The sequence below is a fragment of the Vulpes vulpes genome, chromosome 13 (assembly GCF_048418805.1).
Source record: "Vulpes vulpes isolate BD-2025 chromosome 13, VulVul3, whole genome shotgun sequence".
NCBI classification, from domain to species: domain Eukaryota; kingdom Metazoa; phylum Chordata; class Mammalia; order Carnivora; family Canidae; genus Vulpes; species Vulpes vulpes.
In genome coordinates, this window is record NC_132792.1 from 85,989,810 (window position 1) to 86,008,759 (window position 18,950).

General features: G+C 39.5%; 1 protein-coding gene across 16 annotated transcripts in view; it reads right to left on the reverse strand.

The window, feature by feature from the left end:
- Positions 1-18,950, reverse strand: part of PTPRM (protein tyrosine phosphatase receptor type M) — a 777,617-nt gene that overhangs the window by 227,107 nt on the left and 531,560 nt on the right. The window lies entirely within an intron of this gene.

Here is an 18,950-nt window from a genome sequence, read left to right on the forward strand (position 1 = left end):
AATTTCTCACCTTGGGATTTTTTCATTTTTGTTGGTAAAAAAATATAATTAAAATTGAATATTGATACCAGCCCTTACTCCCTTTCATTGGGTTTTCCATTCATGGTTCACCTGATTTCTTAAAAAACTTAGCTATCCTTGTGTCTGGTGCATTTCAAACTGGGCTAATTCTAAGATGAGTCATCTCAGGGAACAGGGAGTGTCAAGCTCTAATTTTCCATCTGTTCCCATTGGAAACATATAAACTACATTTCTTTCAAAAGTTATTCATGTCAAGATTTTATATGAGATGCTGCATTTTGAACCCAGCTATGGCCACCAAACTGATGAAGCTGGTTTAGACTGGGAAGAAACACAAGGCAGAGATGAGTTTCCATCTACATGTGCATTCCAAAGTGACAATACCAATGAGAGAAGCTATGATGTAAAAAAAAAAGTCACTCCTTATTAAATATAAACCCTTCTGCATAACTATTTTAGGCCATTTTAATTTCTGATAACTTCAGGAGGATATCCTGCTATTTTGTTTGAATGAATATCCCTCACACTAGTTATCCAGATAAACCTTGAAACTGTTAATGTTTACTATTTTTTAATGTAATTACATCTTAAGTATATCACTCCAATATGCCACTGGAACATACTACCAAGTGGTGGATTTGCAGGATATTGATACGTTAAATAAACTGCTAAGAAAGATTTAAAGATAAAATGTGTGTTATAAAAAAATAAAAAATTAGTATAAAAATAAACATTTAAAATTCAAAAAAGTGAAAAAGGGGGCAGTGTTTTTCAACTTTGATTTCCTCTGTTCAATTAGAAAAACTTAACTTGAAAAAAATAAAATGAAATTGGTTTTATTCTTCCAAATGTTGGCATACTGGGAGCCATTCCATTAATCTCACTAGTTAATAGATTTCAAGTGCTCCAAATATATTTTCTAAATAACTGATTCACTGAGTTTCTCTGTAACTAAATTATGCCAGTAAATACAACACCTGGGAAAGAAATACAAAAAACTTTAGTTGGCCTAAAATACTGAAATGTGAAAAACAACATGGACACAACCCATACATCATAAACACTCAGTAAGGAACAAGTCTATTGTGTTAATGGTCACATTCGCTTCTGTTAACTAAACAACTGGTTATGTTTTACTTTAGCCAAAATTTTGTCTGAGCTCCATGAGACTGGTGAATACTCTACACATCTTTGAGTTAGGAACAGAGACCCCCTGGAAGCCTTTCATTCCTCTTGGGAAGCAGACAAGCACCATTGTTATGCAGCCAGCATAAGCTCGGTATTATTATTCTTTAGCACTTACTTTTAACTCATTTCACATTGCAGGTCAAGAAAATGAAATGTTCTATCTCTGCAGGACACAGTTGCGATGTGATTATGGTGGCAATCATGCAGAATGGGAGAGCAACTCAGAAAAGAGAGGAGGGTGGCCCTGAGCTGTCTGCTAGTGACCCTCTCTTCCCTCCCTTTGCCTGCAGCAGGGCACAGCCACCAACCAGATCGCTGTGACAGAGCCAGAATGAAGGGATTGATTGGAATGTCCGGGTTTAGGACTAATCCAGGAAGCATCAATGTAAACACACATCGGGATGAAATAAATCATCACGCTGAGATAATCTCACAGGAGGGGTGCGTCATTAATTCCAGGTTCACTCTGGGTACCCAACCCGCCATTCCCGCCTTTGTCTGCCTGCCCTGCCTCTCCAGCCTTTCCTGAAATGGGTATCTTTATGGATTCCCTTCCACAGGATGCTCTTTTCTTCACTTTTGTTTTTTGGAAACATGTGGTTGTGAGCTGTCAGTCAGCCTGGGACAGAGGATAATTTGTGACAGAACGTGGTTGCAGATGATAGCTTGTCCCCCCCCCCCCCGCCCAATCTATGAATTTAACAGTATAATTTACGAACTGCTTGGCAAAAGAGTTGTTTTCATAATATTTTCTCCTCTGTCTTGTTATTTTCTTGCCAGGTTTCTAATGGTATGAACTTTTATTCTTTTTTTTTTTTTGTATAAATTCTAATTCTTTGTGGAAAGGCAGTTTTTTCTTCTTCTACTGTGCATTCTGTTTAAAGTTTACTGCACGTTTAGATCCTTTTAAAGGGAATAAATTCAAATATATGCATTTAATGGAGGCATTATCTAGGCTTGAACATATTCGTTAAAATGATGAATAAGCTAAATATTTCATAGATTGGGGGTGACAGGCTGCTAAAATTGTAGAGCATAATCTTCACAGATGCCCTCTCTGCTGACTCCTAGTGATAACTTTGGGTGTTTTGTTTTGCTTTGTTTAACGACCAAGATAATTAAAAAGGGATGGTATTTTTTTAAAAGATTTATTTATTTATTTATTTATTCATGAGAGACACAGACTGAGAGAGAGGCAGAGACATAGGCAGAGAGGAGCAGGCTCCTCACAGGGAGCCCAATGCGGGACTCGATCCCAGATCCTGGGATCATGACCTGAGCTGAAGACAGGCGCCCAACCGCTGAGCTACCCAGGTGTCCCAAAAAAGGATGGTATTTCAGTGAACTTGCACTATGTAAGGTTACAGATATAACATTCTAATGTGAAAAATCTCAAAAGAAATGGAATCCAATACAGTATTTGGTTGGTTTTCAACTTAGTAGAAAACAGTGACTCTTGGCCCAGTGTCCCATGTTAAATTAAATAACAGCAGCAGACCAGGCTGAGAACATGGTGTACTCAGCCACTGGTTTGAGGTTTGGGCCCAATTTTTGACTACTGAACTGGCTACAGAAATTTTTCCAGAAGACCCAAGAATGCAAGCCCAGAAGGCCAGGAAAGCCATCATTGCTGCCTGGAGCTACTAACCATAGTGGCCACGGTAGCAGGACTGCCTAACCTTTAGAAAACAGGAAGCTTTCCTAACAGGAATAGTGAAGATTAGGAATAACCCAGGGAATAACCCAGGGGTAGCTTGGCTGCCCAGAATGTCTGTGCAGTGGTGACTAGTGCTAGGCTGTCCTTGAATGTGGGAGAAAGTCAGCAATCGTCTTCATTTATTCAACAAGAATTTATTGAGTACCCCAACTGTGCCATGGACTATTGTAGGAATACAATAGTAAACAAAAGGATCAAATAAAAACCTCTGTCCTCATGAAGTTCTAGTCTTGTGGGGAAGGTCAGACCCAGATGGAAACAAATATTGTCAGCAGGATGTTAATTAGTGCTGGTCTGCAGAGAAACCTGCACATCAGGGTGGGGACTGCGAGGGTGAGGCAGGTGCTACTCAGCTCTGAGACAGGGAAAAAGGGGATCAGAAAAGGAACTGCTGAGAAAACAATATTTGAGCAGAGACCTGAAAAAGAGAAGGGAGGGAGCCCTACAGACACCCAGAGGGGGGTGTTCTAGGCAATGGGAAGAAAAAGTTAAAAGATACAAGATGAAATCGTGGAATATGGAGGTGAGTCTGCAGTGGACTGAGCCAGGGAGATGGTGGGACACATTGTCAGAATTGGGGGCACCTTCCTAGGTCACCGGGAGGACTTGGCCTTTTCTCCGCATGAGCTATGGGAGGATTCTGAGTGTTGGAGTGACATGATCTGGCTTGTGTTTAGGCCACGTATCAATGTGGACGAGCCAAAGAAGAAGTAGGGATCAAGGGAAGTTTGTTTGTTTGTTTGCTTTGAAGATGGGGGAATGCACACCATTTCTGAATGCTAATGCTTCTGATTCAACAGAGAAATTTTGATGTGAAAGAAGATTGCTGGAGCAGTGTCCTTTCTTGGAGGGGAAGGAGAGGATGGTCTCCAGTGCTCCAGGGAGGGGCTGGCTTCAGCCACAGGACAGACTTCACCCAGAGAAACAGGAGAGATAACCAAGCACAGGCACAGAGGCCTGAGGGTGAGCAGATGTGGGGGTCCCGTGGTGGAACATTTGACTGGGCTCTTCTGACTGCTTCATTTTCCCAGTGATGGAGGAAGCAAGATGGTAAGGTGTGACTGTGCATGAGGAAGGAAGTGTGGGTAATTTGGGGAGAGGAGAAGTTTTGAAATAGTTTCCAGTAACAGTGGGAAGGAGACGGGTGAAGGATGGAGTAGTGACTAATCCGGAGTCCCAGAGGACACAGGAGGGTTCCAAGCAGCAGAGAGAGTAATGAGATGGGGATATGCTAAGTGGTACAGGAGTGAAGTCCAGGAGAAGAAGGGAAGCTAGATACCTGAGCTTGCTAAGAAAGGCATAAGGCAATGAATCCTCATGGTTTCCAGGCAGAATGTGATGGTGAGATGGGAGGGTTGAGGGAGGGCTGAGCATTGATCCAGGAACACAGAGCTCACTCCTTATAACTAGGATGAAGAAGAGGAAGAGGAAGAGAAAGAGGCAGAGGATGTCACTACTCAGTTATATCCCAAAGGTGGGGAGAGATGTAAAAGTGGTCAGGAATTAATGGTGGAAGCATTTCTGGAATGGACACTTGCTTGAGTATGTCAGAGTGAATCTTGGTTTTCATAAACTTCGAAGTCACAACTTTTCTTTTTTAGGATTTTAATTATTTATTCATGAGAGACACAGAGAGAGAAGCAGAGACACAGGCAGAGGGAGAAGCGGGCTCTATGCAGGGAGCCCAACATGGGACTCAATCCCAGAACTGCGGGATTGTGACCTGAGCCAAAGGCAGATGCTCAACCACCGAGCTACCCAGGTGCCCCAAAAGTCACAACTTCTTACTGAGTACCTCTTATGCTCAAAGTGCTGTAACTTGCATCTGCAGGGGATTCGAGATGAGTAAGAAGACTGACATCTCATCTTCAATGCACAATACCTGAAGGCACGTGAAGTGCCATGGGGGAGCTACAGAACCCAATGTGGGGACAGTGGACAGGAAGGCTTGGGAAGGCTCCTTGCCAGAGCTTGTAGCACGAATGGGCATGAAGGATGGGGAGGAATCCAATAGAAAGGTTCTTCATAAGCCAAGACAGAGAGGTAGAGAGCACAAAGACGTCTCTGTGATCAGATACTCCTTTAGCTGGGCTGAAGCCCAGGTGCAGGTCGGGGAGTAGTGGAGGAGAGGCATGGGAAACAGAGGTTTTATGGTTTCCTTACTGGCTTTGCTTACTGGCTAGAACAGCCGATACCAAATATAAGAAACGAGGAGCTGCAGAAGACAACGGAGCTGTGCCTTGAGAGGAGTAAGTGGGCGACACTACACAGGCTCATGGGGAAAGGACAGGCCAGGCATCTGGGGACCATCAGGAAGGCTCCTGCCTCACCTGGGACTGGAGCCTCAAAGTCTGATCTAAAGTGGGGAGTGGACCTGAAAGGTGAGGACGAGGGGCTCACAAAAGGCACGCCGCCAGCTGCACATGGGTGCGCACAGGTCTCAGATGCCCAGTGCTGGGTGGCTGCTGGGGCCATTCATGGAAGTACGTGGTTGGTTTCCTGCCAGGGAAAACATGTGTCTGGGTTCAATATTTGAACTGAATCTAAGCAACAAAATGCTTCATTCCTACCACACACAAACGGTTTCAGTGGCAAACCGAACACTGAAATATTACTCTTGGTACTTGGAGGCAAAGAAGAGAAAAAAAGTTGGAGACAGCAACCATGGGAACCATTAACAAGAGAAACTGTTATGCTATACGTTGGCAAATTGAACTCCAATTAAAAAAAAAATAAACCTCTCCAACATTTGGTGTTGTCAAAAAACAAAACAAAAAACAAGAGAAACTGAGGAGGCTAAGACACCTTAAAAGATGAGGTCATGAGGAAAAATAAAAACGAAAAATAAAATGGCAGGTGTGGACATTTGTAAGAGGACAGTCTCCCCAAGTATGCTTCCTGCACTCGGGTCCCAAAAGATGTTCTGAAGCATCAACTGAGGAAGCCTCGGCCACTTTATGCTAGCATTTTAATGACTTTATGGACTACAGAAGCTATTTTAATTAATTTGTATGGGTTTTGTTTTTGTTTTTGTTTGTTTGTTTTTACCATTTGCAGAGATAGATTTCTTTTCTTTTTCTTAAAAATAGCAGTGCCCTGGTTTTAAGCATGACTGTGAGACAGTTCATTCATGTCTTGTTCAGAGAATTAGAATTCCTTGCAGTCTGTTTTTAGTTTTTTCAGCTGTACCTTAATGTGATACATAATCGAGAAACATCTCCAAGATTTTTCATTTAAATTACATATCATTGTTATTCTTTCCGGGAAATGCAAAGTCAATCACTACTCTGGAATAATCTACATTCACGTTTTATGTATTATTTGTAACCTGATTATGCTTTTGAATTTATAACTCTTCCTTTGTCCCTAATTTCCACTGTAGGGCATGCAGAGTGTGTACGGCTTACAAGTAATAATCAGAAATATAATTTCTCATATAAAACTGAGATACTGGATTGTTTGATATATACGGTCTCTAAAAAATTAATCTACTTTTTTATTTTTGTTCTAATTTCATGACAGTTACTGCTTTCATTTATTGATGTGGCCAACACCCTGTGGGTAAGATGATCTATCAAAGCCTTACCACTTACTATCTGGGCACTAAAACTTTCAAGAGAATTATTAGTGCTGTTACTATTCTGATGAAATAGCTTTATTTTTTTCCATTTGCATTTCTCAAATCATGGTCAAGTAATAAAGTGAGGAAACAAATTGTCAATAATAAGGTATCAGCTGTGCTCACTTTTCATACAAAGTGAATTATCCATAAAGGGAGTGCGAGTGATGTTTTTAAGGACGTTTCTGTTAAGAGTGAGTTTTGCTTGAAACTAAGCTTTAAAAGCATTAAAATAAAAATCTCCTGTCCCTCTAATTTTCTTCCAGACTTTGTGTCTTGGGTCTTGATCTAGCTAGCTTATGTTTGGCTCTTAAAAATCATTCCTGTGGGAGAGAGAATTACTACGGCTTCCTGAACAAAGTAGTAGCTGTTTGCCAAAACCCCTCGTAGCTTTTGTTGCTGCTAAAATTGTTCATTCACTATTTTATCAAGAAGTAAGTGTACCTCATAAATTCTATATGCTTGCTAGAAGAATCAGTATTTCTGAGATTAAAAAAATGTACAGAGTCTAGCAAACTGAACGCAGAAACATGATATGTCTTTCACAGAGCCAAAAGGTAACCCTCAGAAACGTAATGAGGATTCCTGGGGTTTCAGGAGAGAGTGGGGTCATATAATTCCCCTATACTCATTTAGTAAACATACTTTTCCTTAAACAATGAAGTTCTTTAATAAACAAGGCTTATATTAATTGTGTCATTTTGTTCAATATTTTCTAGAATAGTTTCTCCATTCATAGATAGCTTAAGAACATTTGGAGAGTTTTTCAAACATGATGATGAGTAGATTTTCCAAGATTCAAGATCAAAGGTCTGTGGTAGGACCCAAGAACCTATATGTAACACCCTAGGTGATTCCCTGCACAACATAAGAAAAAAAATCCCACTTGAGAACCTCATTGGTCCTAAATATCTGTGAGGAAGGTTTTCACAGACTATGGCAGCATGAGAAAAACATCTAATTGGTTTGTTATTTTTAAAACACCTCTGATATATTAATACTTTATCAAATAGCAAATTTATTTCAGTGTACTATTTTAAATGATCCTTTTACCCGACTAAGAGGCAAACCTCATAGAATCAAACCCTACTTTTATGAGTTGCCACAATGGTAGAGATTCCTAATTGTAAAAGAATTTAAGGAATGCCAGGTGCTACTACAACATTCCATCAGAAGGAAGAAGGCTTACATTTTAGAAGTCCTACTTTATGTATCAGTTATCTTATTTAATATTTAATATTTAATATTACACCATGAGGTATAATCAGTACCATTTTACAAATGAAGAAACTAAGGCAGCAGAAGCAACCAGGGTAGGTAGCTTGTCCTCAGACAGTGAGAAGGGAGGTGAAGGAGTAAGAGGCTGAGTCCAGGGGTGTCTGTGAAGCCCACTCCTGCTTCACTGCATTGTAACTTTCCCTAATAACACAGCTGACACAGAGGACTACTGCTCATACTCTGAATGACAAGACTCGAGTTTAAAATCATCTTGATAAATTGTAAAGACGAGAGCCTAAGAAAAGAATGAAAATTAACAAAGGAAAGGTGCAGAATAATGCAATAAGGAAAATTAAAATCCTCAAAGAAGAATAGGATAAATATATGAGGACATGTGACTTCCTGGGCCTAAGTGCAGAAAAGAAAGTCCTGGTAATACAAACCATGTGATTCTTTAAATGAATCAGAGGAATGACATGCACATAACCCTTCCAGGGCGCAATACACTGGTCAAGGTAGAGACAATGGAAAGGAATCAAAGGGAAGAGACACAACCAATAGGGGAGGAAAGAAGGATGACACAAAAAGAGGCAAGGAATTTAGATCATTTATCTAACTGAGGAGACCAGTAGGTGCCTGATACAGTCTTCCACTGGAGCTTTTCAAAAGTAAGGAATATTTCTTATCCACCTTTGACTTCTAGTGATTAACACAATGCTTTAGTAACACTTAGTAAGGCTTTACTGGATGGATGTCCTAAAACATATAGGAGGCATTTACAAAGAGAATCATGACCACGTGTGATCTGTGTCTGTACAGATTCTTTTTGTGGAATCTTTTTGAATAAGAATAGTAGCTCAAGGTTTTACAGAGAAAAGCTGTATGTTTTCCTCTCTAGATGCCTAGAATGTAGCATGCACTCAACATTTGTCAGAGAATGTAAATGAGTTTGGGTTGTATATAAAGGGTGTTTTAACCCTCAGCATATAAAAATGAAATATGTTACCAAGGAGGTTTATGCATTCTATCCTTGGGTTGAAGAATAGGTACCTGACATTTGACAGGTCAGTTCTTACCTCCTCACCTAATCTTTGAAGAGTTAAAAAAAAAAAAAAGAAAGAAAGGTATACTTTCTTCATGTCTTCTCCACTCTCGTTGCCATGAACCTGGCTTATTTCCTTTCTGGACTTTTGTACATGACTCCTGGATAGACATTCCATCAGTTTCTTTTACACACTGTAGCCATACTGGTCTTCCCAAAGAATTGCTCTAATCAGGCCTCTCTTTCACTTAAAAAACACAGCAAAAAAACCAAAGAGTTTCCTAATGTTTCTTTAAAAAGGTAATCAAGCCCTTCCATGAGCTAACTCCAACTCCTTTTCCTAACTATATGTTCTTTTTATACTTTCCTTCATCTACGTTCAAACCCAATGGACATGTTGTTTTCCCCATACATCCAACATTTCCTCTTCTCAGGACTCCCTGGTCTTTCTCAATGGAAACATTCCCCTACTCACTTTTCATAGGTTCAGATTGTACCCATCTTTCAAAGACCACCTAGCCCAAGTGTTGCTCTTGATTCCTTTGTAGGAAGTATTTCCTGTCCCGCTGAACTGCTATAGAACCTTGCTTTACCCCTCTTGCACAGAACTTACTTTCTACCTTCAGTTCAGTTATTTTTGTACATTCTTTACATTACATTCTAACATCAGTTCCTTGGGATAAAGCTGTTTTGACTTTTTGGTGCTCGTATGACCTGGCCTAGTATTCTAAAATGTATCCACAGTACCTGTGAGAACACCTTTGCTGCGTTAAAGATCTCTCATGATTAATCTCATTCTGAATCATACTCTATTCATAACTGGCCTGTTCTTTTTCCATTTATGTTGAAGTTCTCAGAGAGCACAATGGATATAAAAGGATAAAAACAAGAAAAAAGTGGAGTGGAAGTAAGTAAAGACAACAACTGGCCCAGCGTTTTGGTCTTTCCTCCACGGGCCCCCAGGATGTAGTGAGGGGATTGCAAAGGAAAGAGGCATCTGCAGCTACTTTCAGATGACCTTCCATGGGCATCCAGACAATATCCCAAGAAAGAAGAAACATGTCTTAACACTGGTGCCACCGAGTATACCGAGAGACCATTAGCACACAGAAGAAGGGTATTTCTCAGTATGTTGATGACAGATAAAAGTCCTTACCTGCAAATTTACTGACCAAACTTTCACCAATGATAAAATGAGATTAATAGAAAGAAAGAGCATGGAAATAAATACTAGTGGCAAAATGTTATATTTTCAGCACCAAAGCAGTGAAATATATATCCATCAATGACGAGAAAGTTAACTGGGTACATATCAGAGAGACAGGAAATGAGTATCTGTCAAGAATAAAGTGTTATGAACTCAATACTTGTAATGATTAAGTAGCTATAGACTATTTTTCACCATTATATATGGAATTTGTTTTAGAAGTCTTTAAACTAGGCAAAATTTCTGCTGGAGAACAATGACAATGGTCTGGGGCTTTTTAGAAAGAAAAAAAGAGAGAGAGAGAGAGAGAAACTTGTTAAGATAAGGCTAACATGATTCGAATAATTGAGAATCATTGGATTTAATAATTGGTTATATCATTCCTGTGATCCTGCTTTAGAAGTATTTTTTAACTTCCTTGTTACTCATAGAAGAAACAAGAAAGAAATCTGAAAATTCTCTTTATTAAGCCTCTATTTTGGCTAAGAGACACATGTAACCCACTCTGATGAGGTCTTTACATGTTTGTCTGTGCGAGCACATATGTACATAAATATACACCAGTACCTGAGGAAATTATTCAGACATACAAGGAGAACCCACCAAATTGGTAATATTTTTTAATAATAAATTTATTTTTTATTGGTGTTCATTTTGCCAACATACAGAACAACACCCAGTGCTCATCCCGTCAAGTGCCCCCCTCAGTGCCCGTCACCCATTCACCCCCACCCCCTGCCCCTCTCCTCTTCCACCACCCCTAGTTCATTTCCCCAAGTTAGGAGTCTTCATGTTCTGTCTCCCTTTCTGACATTTCCCACCCATTTCTTCTCCCTTCCCTTCTATTCACATTCACTATTACCAAATTGGTAATGTTAAAGATAGTTTTCTTTTTTATCACATTTACTCTGAAGTCCTATATAATCTTGAGTAAATAAGTAAAATTAGACTATTGCAAAAACCAGCAAGATCCTAGGCAAAAGCTGATATGCTGGTATGAGCTCTGACCAAGAGCTCCAATTGAGTCAACTGTTATAATTAATAATAAACCATAATTAATAAGTGCATCATTAGCAATACCAATAAGTAAATTAAACTGAACATCAATTACATTGCTAAAGTGATGTATTGCTTGAATATTTACTAGAGTGAATGGGAAAACTCATCAGAGATCTGATAGGTGGGCTAAACAGATGCCATTTCTTAACTTCAAGGCAGGTGCCAGGCTTACTTGCAAAGATTGTTTCTCAGAGACAGTTATTTACTGTCCTAAATGAAAACAGCATGTGAATGAAAACCTGAGAAACACTCTGTATTTTTCCAACTTCATATTCAATGTCTAAACATGTTATTCAATGAGCTAATCTATAAGCTTTCTTAATGGAGTTCTATTAAACCGAATCCTCTCGTGCCCCCTTCGAGAACTGATGTAACCAAAGAGAGGTGTCCACGTTTAAACCAAGGATAGTGAGAAACAAAGGAACCCCAAATGGCCAGGACAACAAAGGGAGCCCAGCATTTTATTCCATGGTGCAGGGCTACAGGGAAGAGGAGAATAGGTTATACACTGCTTTGGGCTATTACTGCTTCAAATAAAGTAGTTGTCTTTGAAAATGCAGTAACTTTTTCATCATTATCATCATCACCATCATTGCCAGTAGCAAGATAATAGCCTGGTCATGCTGATGCAGTTCATATCCCAAAGACAGACAAATGGAAAATATCATCTGTGGGGGACTCATTACAGGTCTTGACATATGATGGAATAATAACGTTCCTCTCATGCTCTGATGCTCCTGGAGCCCACAGCATGCACATAGTGTTCATGTAAATAACACCCTCCCTAGCATCAAGAAATCCATTCTTTTCCCCAGAAGTTCAATTTTGAACCACTCAGAAGGGCCTCCACACTCAAATTGGGGCATGGAGGTGGCCCGGATTAATTACCTAGTTCTCTTGAAAGACCGAAGGGCCATAAAACAATCTATTGAAATAACAACAACAGAGCTACAAAAGAAGTTTCTAGCAACTGTGAATTTCTCCCCTTTACCCTGATCCAGCTTTGTGCAGGTCCTTTATATCTGTCACTGTATTTATTCTCCCAAGGCCTACCATGAGGCTAAGAAAAGTAATCTCTCTGTTTTGCAGATAGGGAAACTGAGATTTAGAGTTGATGGATTTGCCCAAAAAGCCTGGACCTTGGACTCACTACTTTCTATCTGAAGTAAATGCAACAAACAAACAAACAAACAAACAAAAACGAAAGTTTTCTATGTTATGATATGTTTTCTATGTTATGTGCACCGGGATCCAGAGTTCCTGTGTGAACTACCCTACTAAAATCTGATACAGAGATTCATTGGGCCTAGATTCCCACCAGATATGTTTAAAAACGACCCTCGGAAATCACGTGGTTTTGAAAATGATCTGGACTCTACACCCAAGGGCCCTCAATACACTGTTCCCCATGAGCTGGTCAAAGGGACTCATGATTCTTATACCTTTCTGTTGTGTGTACATATAAGGGCAGATGAGAAAGGGCAAGAACCAGGGCAAATCTGAGGTTTATTGTAAGTGGCCTACCACTGGCAGGAAATTTCATTGAAGTCTGTTGTTCAGTCTTTTCAAAAAAACCCATGCAAATGTTGCATTTTACTTTGGGACATACAGATTTTTAATAAAATTACTGTTTTGAATGATTTATCATCAAGTAAAGTGATACCCCTTGGATTCCCATTTGACAAGCATATGCGATGGGAAAGAGGCAACACAAACACTACAGTTTCATGAAGGAGAGTGACATCTATTCCCCTGGCCTTTAGGACAGCCTGCCCAGAGAGAGAACGGCCACCAGATGAAGAATATACAGTGGCTACCCTGAAGGAGGCTGGCCAGACATAAAAATCAAATAGAATAACTGATCCTAGACTAGATCCTATAGTGGAGGAGGGAAAGGTCACAAAGGGCATTTTAGGTTCACTGTCAAACTAGAACAAGAACAGTAAAGTACTGAGTTAAAGCAAATCCATCAGGTTGATTACTGTGCTATGATTACCTAATCCCTATCCTTAGGAAGCATGCACTGAAATATTTAGGAGTCAAAGGTCATGACATATGTAAGTTATACTCAAATCCTTCAGAAAAAAAATAATGTGTGTGTGTGTGCATGCTTGTGTAAGGAGAGAGAGCAGATGATAGAACAAGTAGAGTAAAATGTTTACAATAGGTGAATATGATAAAGGATATACCAGCATTCTCTGTGATTTTTTAAGTTTGCAGTTTGAAGTCTGACATTATTTCCAAATAGAAAGTAAATGTGTTTCCTGCCCAGAAAAATAATGAAAGGAAAAGAATATATGGTAGCTAAGCTAGAAATGCCATGGTTTGAGAACGAATCAAGTATCCCCCGAGATTTCACCTTGGCAATGATGACAATTCTAGAAGTTGTGTGTGTGTGTGTGTGTGTGTGTGTGTGTTGGGATGGAGTGGGATGGAATTTTAACATGCTAGAATTTTAGAAGCTTTGGCCTTCCTTTCGGCCCTTTGGAGTCACTAATGAACACATCTTGGCATTATCAAGATAGCAACTGAAACCTGTCCTTGTTGAAAGGACTATGCTTTTTCTCCTTTCATTTGCCCATCCTGACTATCCCCTGATTCTTTTACAATGTCAATAAAATATTTAAGAATTCTTTTTTTAAAAAAAAGGAGTTTTGTCTATTCTAGATCTGCTGCCTCTTCTATAACCCTATTGCATCAAGATCATGAAGGAATTTCTGAGTCCTTCCCATCCTGATTGCATATCTTAGATCACACCTGTAAGTACCTAAAAAAAAGAAACCCTCTCACAAATACTTAGTATTTTACAGTATTCTAAAAATATTTATTTACTAAAGAGACTAGTCCAAAGCCAACAAAAAAAGTTAATTGTACAACAGCAGAACATGGCCTTTTACCTACAAATTCTGAATGAGATTCATGGATTTCTTAGACCTAAAACTGTCAGAATCAATCTTGATGCCTTATATTCTAAATTGTAGTGACATTTTTCTGAAGCAAGGGACAAAAATCAAAATATCATGATTGGTATTTATCAACAAGTAGATACTGCTGAACAGCACCTATGTGTCTGGTTCTATGCTGGACACTTGGATGAAGAGAAAGACCTAGAGAAACAGATAGTGTCACTCAATCTTGATAAATATTTTAAAAATATCCAGGCCTTTTCCATGTTACTCATATCAAGGATGAATTAATTTAATTTTACTATAAAATTTAAACATATCTTTCCTTATTAAAAAAGGCAAGACTAATTTAACTCATTAATATAAAATCTTTCACACACAAATCTTAAACCATTTTGTAAACTGTAGGCACTTTGTTTTTCACAGTATATTGAATCTTTTACCAAAAGTTTGGTTTATTTTGAGTTCTAAGCTTTACTTGCAGCATCTGTGTTGGACATGTACAATGTACCATATTAATATTGAAATTAAAAGGTAGATTTCCTAAAATATAAAATTTCAATTTGTGCTTTTCAAGACAGAAAGCTAAAAAGACCGTTAAATACACTGTTTTATTTTCCTTTATCACTCTGCTGGTAGAAGGGAAAACAAAAAAGGATATTGAAAAATGAAGTTGTTTTCTTATATTGAAAACTGTTACATAGAAATTCTTAAGTTTATGTAGCAAAAGTGGAAAACAATACTATTTTGGTGGAATATACATCTTTTAAAATATATTATTTCTGAAACTAAATGCTTAACATTTGACTCAGTATTTCCTTCCCCAAAATGACAAGGAAAAAGCAACAGAATCTCCCATGGCAGTCCTGTATCCCCTCACCATTTCCTTGTAACTATACTGTTTTATAGATGAAACTGCCATAGCAAAATGACAAATATAACACATAAAAGAACAAAAAGGGGTAATAAATCACCAGTGACACTACAGCCCATTAAAATGCATTCAGCTGGTGTTGCAGAAAGAATAAAAATTTCCCCCTCACTTTACATTCTTTGCAGCTGAAAAGGAAATTTTTAGAATCCTCAAGCAATACTTATAAGACATGCTGAAATTCCAACCAAATTCTCCCCTCACTAACTTTCTATATTGGCCTCTATGGCGAAAGTATATGTAGCACTGATACAAACCCCCCTTCACTGTTTAACAAAAAGTGCCTAAGACAGGGCAGCATGTGAATTGCTAACCATTCATATTGATATGAGAATGCACCTGAAAAATCAGGATACCTAATTAATTGGAAAATAGTAGCTCTAATTCAGCCACCGTTTCCAAAAAATAGATTATCAGCTTCAATGAAGAATTTGGCTATTTTAATTTATGAGAAAGCCTAATGGAGACATTATCTTCCCTTTATTTTCACCCAAATTTTCTCAAAAGATTTAATCAAAGCTCTTGTGACACCAAGAAGGACTCTGATACCATACAGATACTATGTTCTGGAGCACAACTGAATATATGCTAACTTATTTCATTACACACTTATCATTATTACAAATGGTTCAAGATGTTAGTAAATTTTGTTGGCATGGAATATTTAGTCAACTGTTTATGTTGGCTTTAGCGAAGATCCTTGGTATAAATTGCTTGAGAGCAAAGAGTACACATTACACTTCTTTAAATTCTCTGCATCTTTTAACACAGAGCTAATTATTACACATCAAGTTTCCCAAGGAGACAAGATGAGAAGCTCTTCACATAAGGGATGAATGAGAGATGCTTCTCTCCTAAAGTATGGACAGTGAACATGTTTGGAGCAAGACAGAGCCTATCTCCCTAAAGCTAAATATTTCAACAATGGCAGAGTTGTAACTTAGTCCTGTCAGAATGGAACTGTATGTCCTAGTTCCTAACTGAGGCTGACCATGGGATGGTCATGTGATGCTTACTCCACCTCCCTGAGTCCCACTCCTCTTGATGGTGGTCATAGTTGGGAGTGCCTCTGTGGTACAGATATTATTTTTCCTCAAAAAAAGGGTGTGGAAATTAGTTCCTGAATTCATCCCATCAGAAATTTATAGCTGGTCTCTGAGCATCTTTCAAGTGCCAAGCACTGAGTGGCAGGCTGTGGGAAGTATCAGGGTAAATGAAATAGAGCCCCTGTAGTGGTAGATAAAATATTTCTACACATATTTCGTAGTCAACAAAATTAACAATCTCCAATACAAGACTTTATGAGTCTAATGACTCAACTCTCAAAACGGGCAAAATATAACTGTCTGCAGCTAACAGTGCTGAGATTTTGTCTGAGTGACCATATATTCAAACAACACTGCTGAGTTTTATTATCCTTTATGTTCTTTGTCAGTTTTGATTCATATGAATACCCCAGTAAATAGCTCTCAAAATAAATGAAGTGGATAACTCAGGCAAGAGGTTGAATGAAACCATCCCATCTCGAAGGTACTTACAGTATCCCTTTGCTATGTTTGAACTTGTCCCTGAAATTCCTTACCTTGTGCTCTGCTGTGCTGACTGCAGATTATCAAGACCCCAGGGCCGGAACTTAAGCTGTATCATTTTCCTGGCATTTAGCTCTTCTGTTCATACCTGCTCCCTCTGTCTACGAAATATTTCATTTCATAGAGCTTTATTCCAGTCTTTTGATCTATTTCATCCACCCTCCAAAGTTTCTAGTGTGGCTGGAGTGTACAGGACAAACTTGAACCTGTCCACCTCTGAAAATACCTCAATTGCTACCCATTGCTTGTAGGATCAACATGAAAGTCCTTAAGGTAATTTCTGAGGTCCCGGTCATCCTCTGCCCACCTATACAATCTGACCACTCATACTTCCTTCTTGCTCTCTGCTCTCCAGCCATGATGGCCTTTTTCTTTTCTTTTCTTTTTAAAGATTTTATTTATTTATTCATGAGAGATACAGAGAGACACAGGCAGAGAGAGAAGCAGGCTCCCCACAGGGACTGTGGGACTCGGTGCCCCGACCCTGGGATCATGCCCTGAGTCAAAGGCAGACACTCAACCACTGAGCCACTCAGGCTTCCCCATGATGGTCTTTTTCACAAATATTTCATTTTTGGTCATGCCACTTCCCACCACTGGACCTTTGCACTTGCTGTTCCTGCCACTGACTAAACTCAAGTTCAGTAAACAATCATGCCATCTTCAAGCTGTATCCAGTCCACTGAGACACTCAGTATGACTAAAATATGATTTTAATTACATTTTCATTTTATATATAGAGAACCCTCAGTCCACAGAAGGGCAAATGCTTTGCCTTGTGCTTAGGCCTGTCGCAGCTTATTGCTCCTAAAGAGTACCAAAGATCCACTGGCTGAGTCTGGCAGGTGGAGGGAGAGAAGTGGTCAGATGCAGTCTGGGGAGTGGAAGGAAGCAGATAACGTTGGTGTGAGTGGGCAGGCCATTCTCAAAAACAATTAAATTTAAATTAAACCTTTCTTATGGTTCATGCTAAAATAAATGGCTGATTGAAACTGTCCTGTTTAAAAATGGGTTGGAAAATCACGAGTCTATTTTATTTGCAGTGTAGAGGTCTACTGAATCAAATATATATTTATATATTTTAAAGAAGAGATGAATTTTGCAACTAACATAAAATCAGTCCAAAGTAGGCAAAATAAAAGACACAAAAGCTTCCTGCCCTCATCAAAATTTATTCAAAATTTCCTAACGATATGATGAAAGCTACAGAATACCTAGCACTAAATTTAACAAGAAAGGTCATCAACTGTTCAGTCATTTGGTAAATAATGTGGAACACCTGCGAGGTGCCCACACGCTACACTGGGAACAGGACAGATGAAACCCTGCCTCCCCCACATTCTGGGAGGAGGCACGCAATCATCAGGCAACTTCACAAAGAAGCAGAGTGATGGGCAGGACAATGGCCGGGGACCAACAAGACACCTGCGCTTCAGGATGGTGGTCTAGGGAGCCTTCTCTGAAGGAAGTACCTCCACACTGAGTCTTGGACTCTGAGAAGGAGCTGGAAATATGAAGATTAGGGGAAGAGTTGCAGTCAGAGAGAAGAGGAAATGCAAATTGCTGGTGCAGGATCCAGCTTGGTTCTTTGAAGAGAAAGGAGATCAGTGTGGAGGGCAGGAAGTGATAGAAGGCGAGGGCCGGGTGTGAGAGGGGCCAGACCCTGCACGTCCCTTTGCTGTGATGTGATGTTTGGAATTTACGCTGGTGCAGTAGGAAGCTACTCAAGAGCATCAAGAAGAGGAGTGATGGAAGGAGACTTCAGTTTCCCAAAGTCAGTCCAGTGGTCATGTGTCAGATGGGTCAGCAGGGAGCCACAAGAGTAGTCAGAATGTGTGTGCAGTGGTTTAGGCTGGTGTGCTGGTGACGAGAAGGTGAGAACCTAGAATATGTTTTAGAGGGAGACCTGACAAAGCCAGCTAATGCAGAAAACCCCAAATTTGTATCACAAGCCTTGTAACAAGATTTGAATTGATGGAGAGATTTATCATATTTCTATAGTCATGATAATGTATAATTTGATAAAAATCCAATGAGAACCTCACTGGTATTTTTGGAACCTGACTGCCTGGTGTGAGCTTGGCCACCTTCTCAGTGCCTGGGATACATCAGAACACAGCAAATGAAGATTCTTGCCCTCAGGGGCTTGTGTTCTAGGAGGGGGAGAAAGATAGTAGCAAATATAAATAGCACATAAGTGTTATTATAAAAAGGAACTAAGGAGCATCCAAAGGGGACAAATTGTGTGGAGAGGGTGGGGAGAGGTCTCATGGAAGGCTGCAGTGTGAAAAAGGGTGAGTTGAGAAGGTAGATCTGAGCAGAACTTGTTGAGCAGGTAAATCTGAACAAGGACTACAGGAGGCAAGAGGGTTGGCAAAGTGGGTATCTGAGGAAGAATATTCCTAAGTAAGGGGAAGGTGGGAGTGAAAGGTCAAAGGAGGGAGCATGGCTGG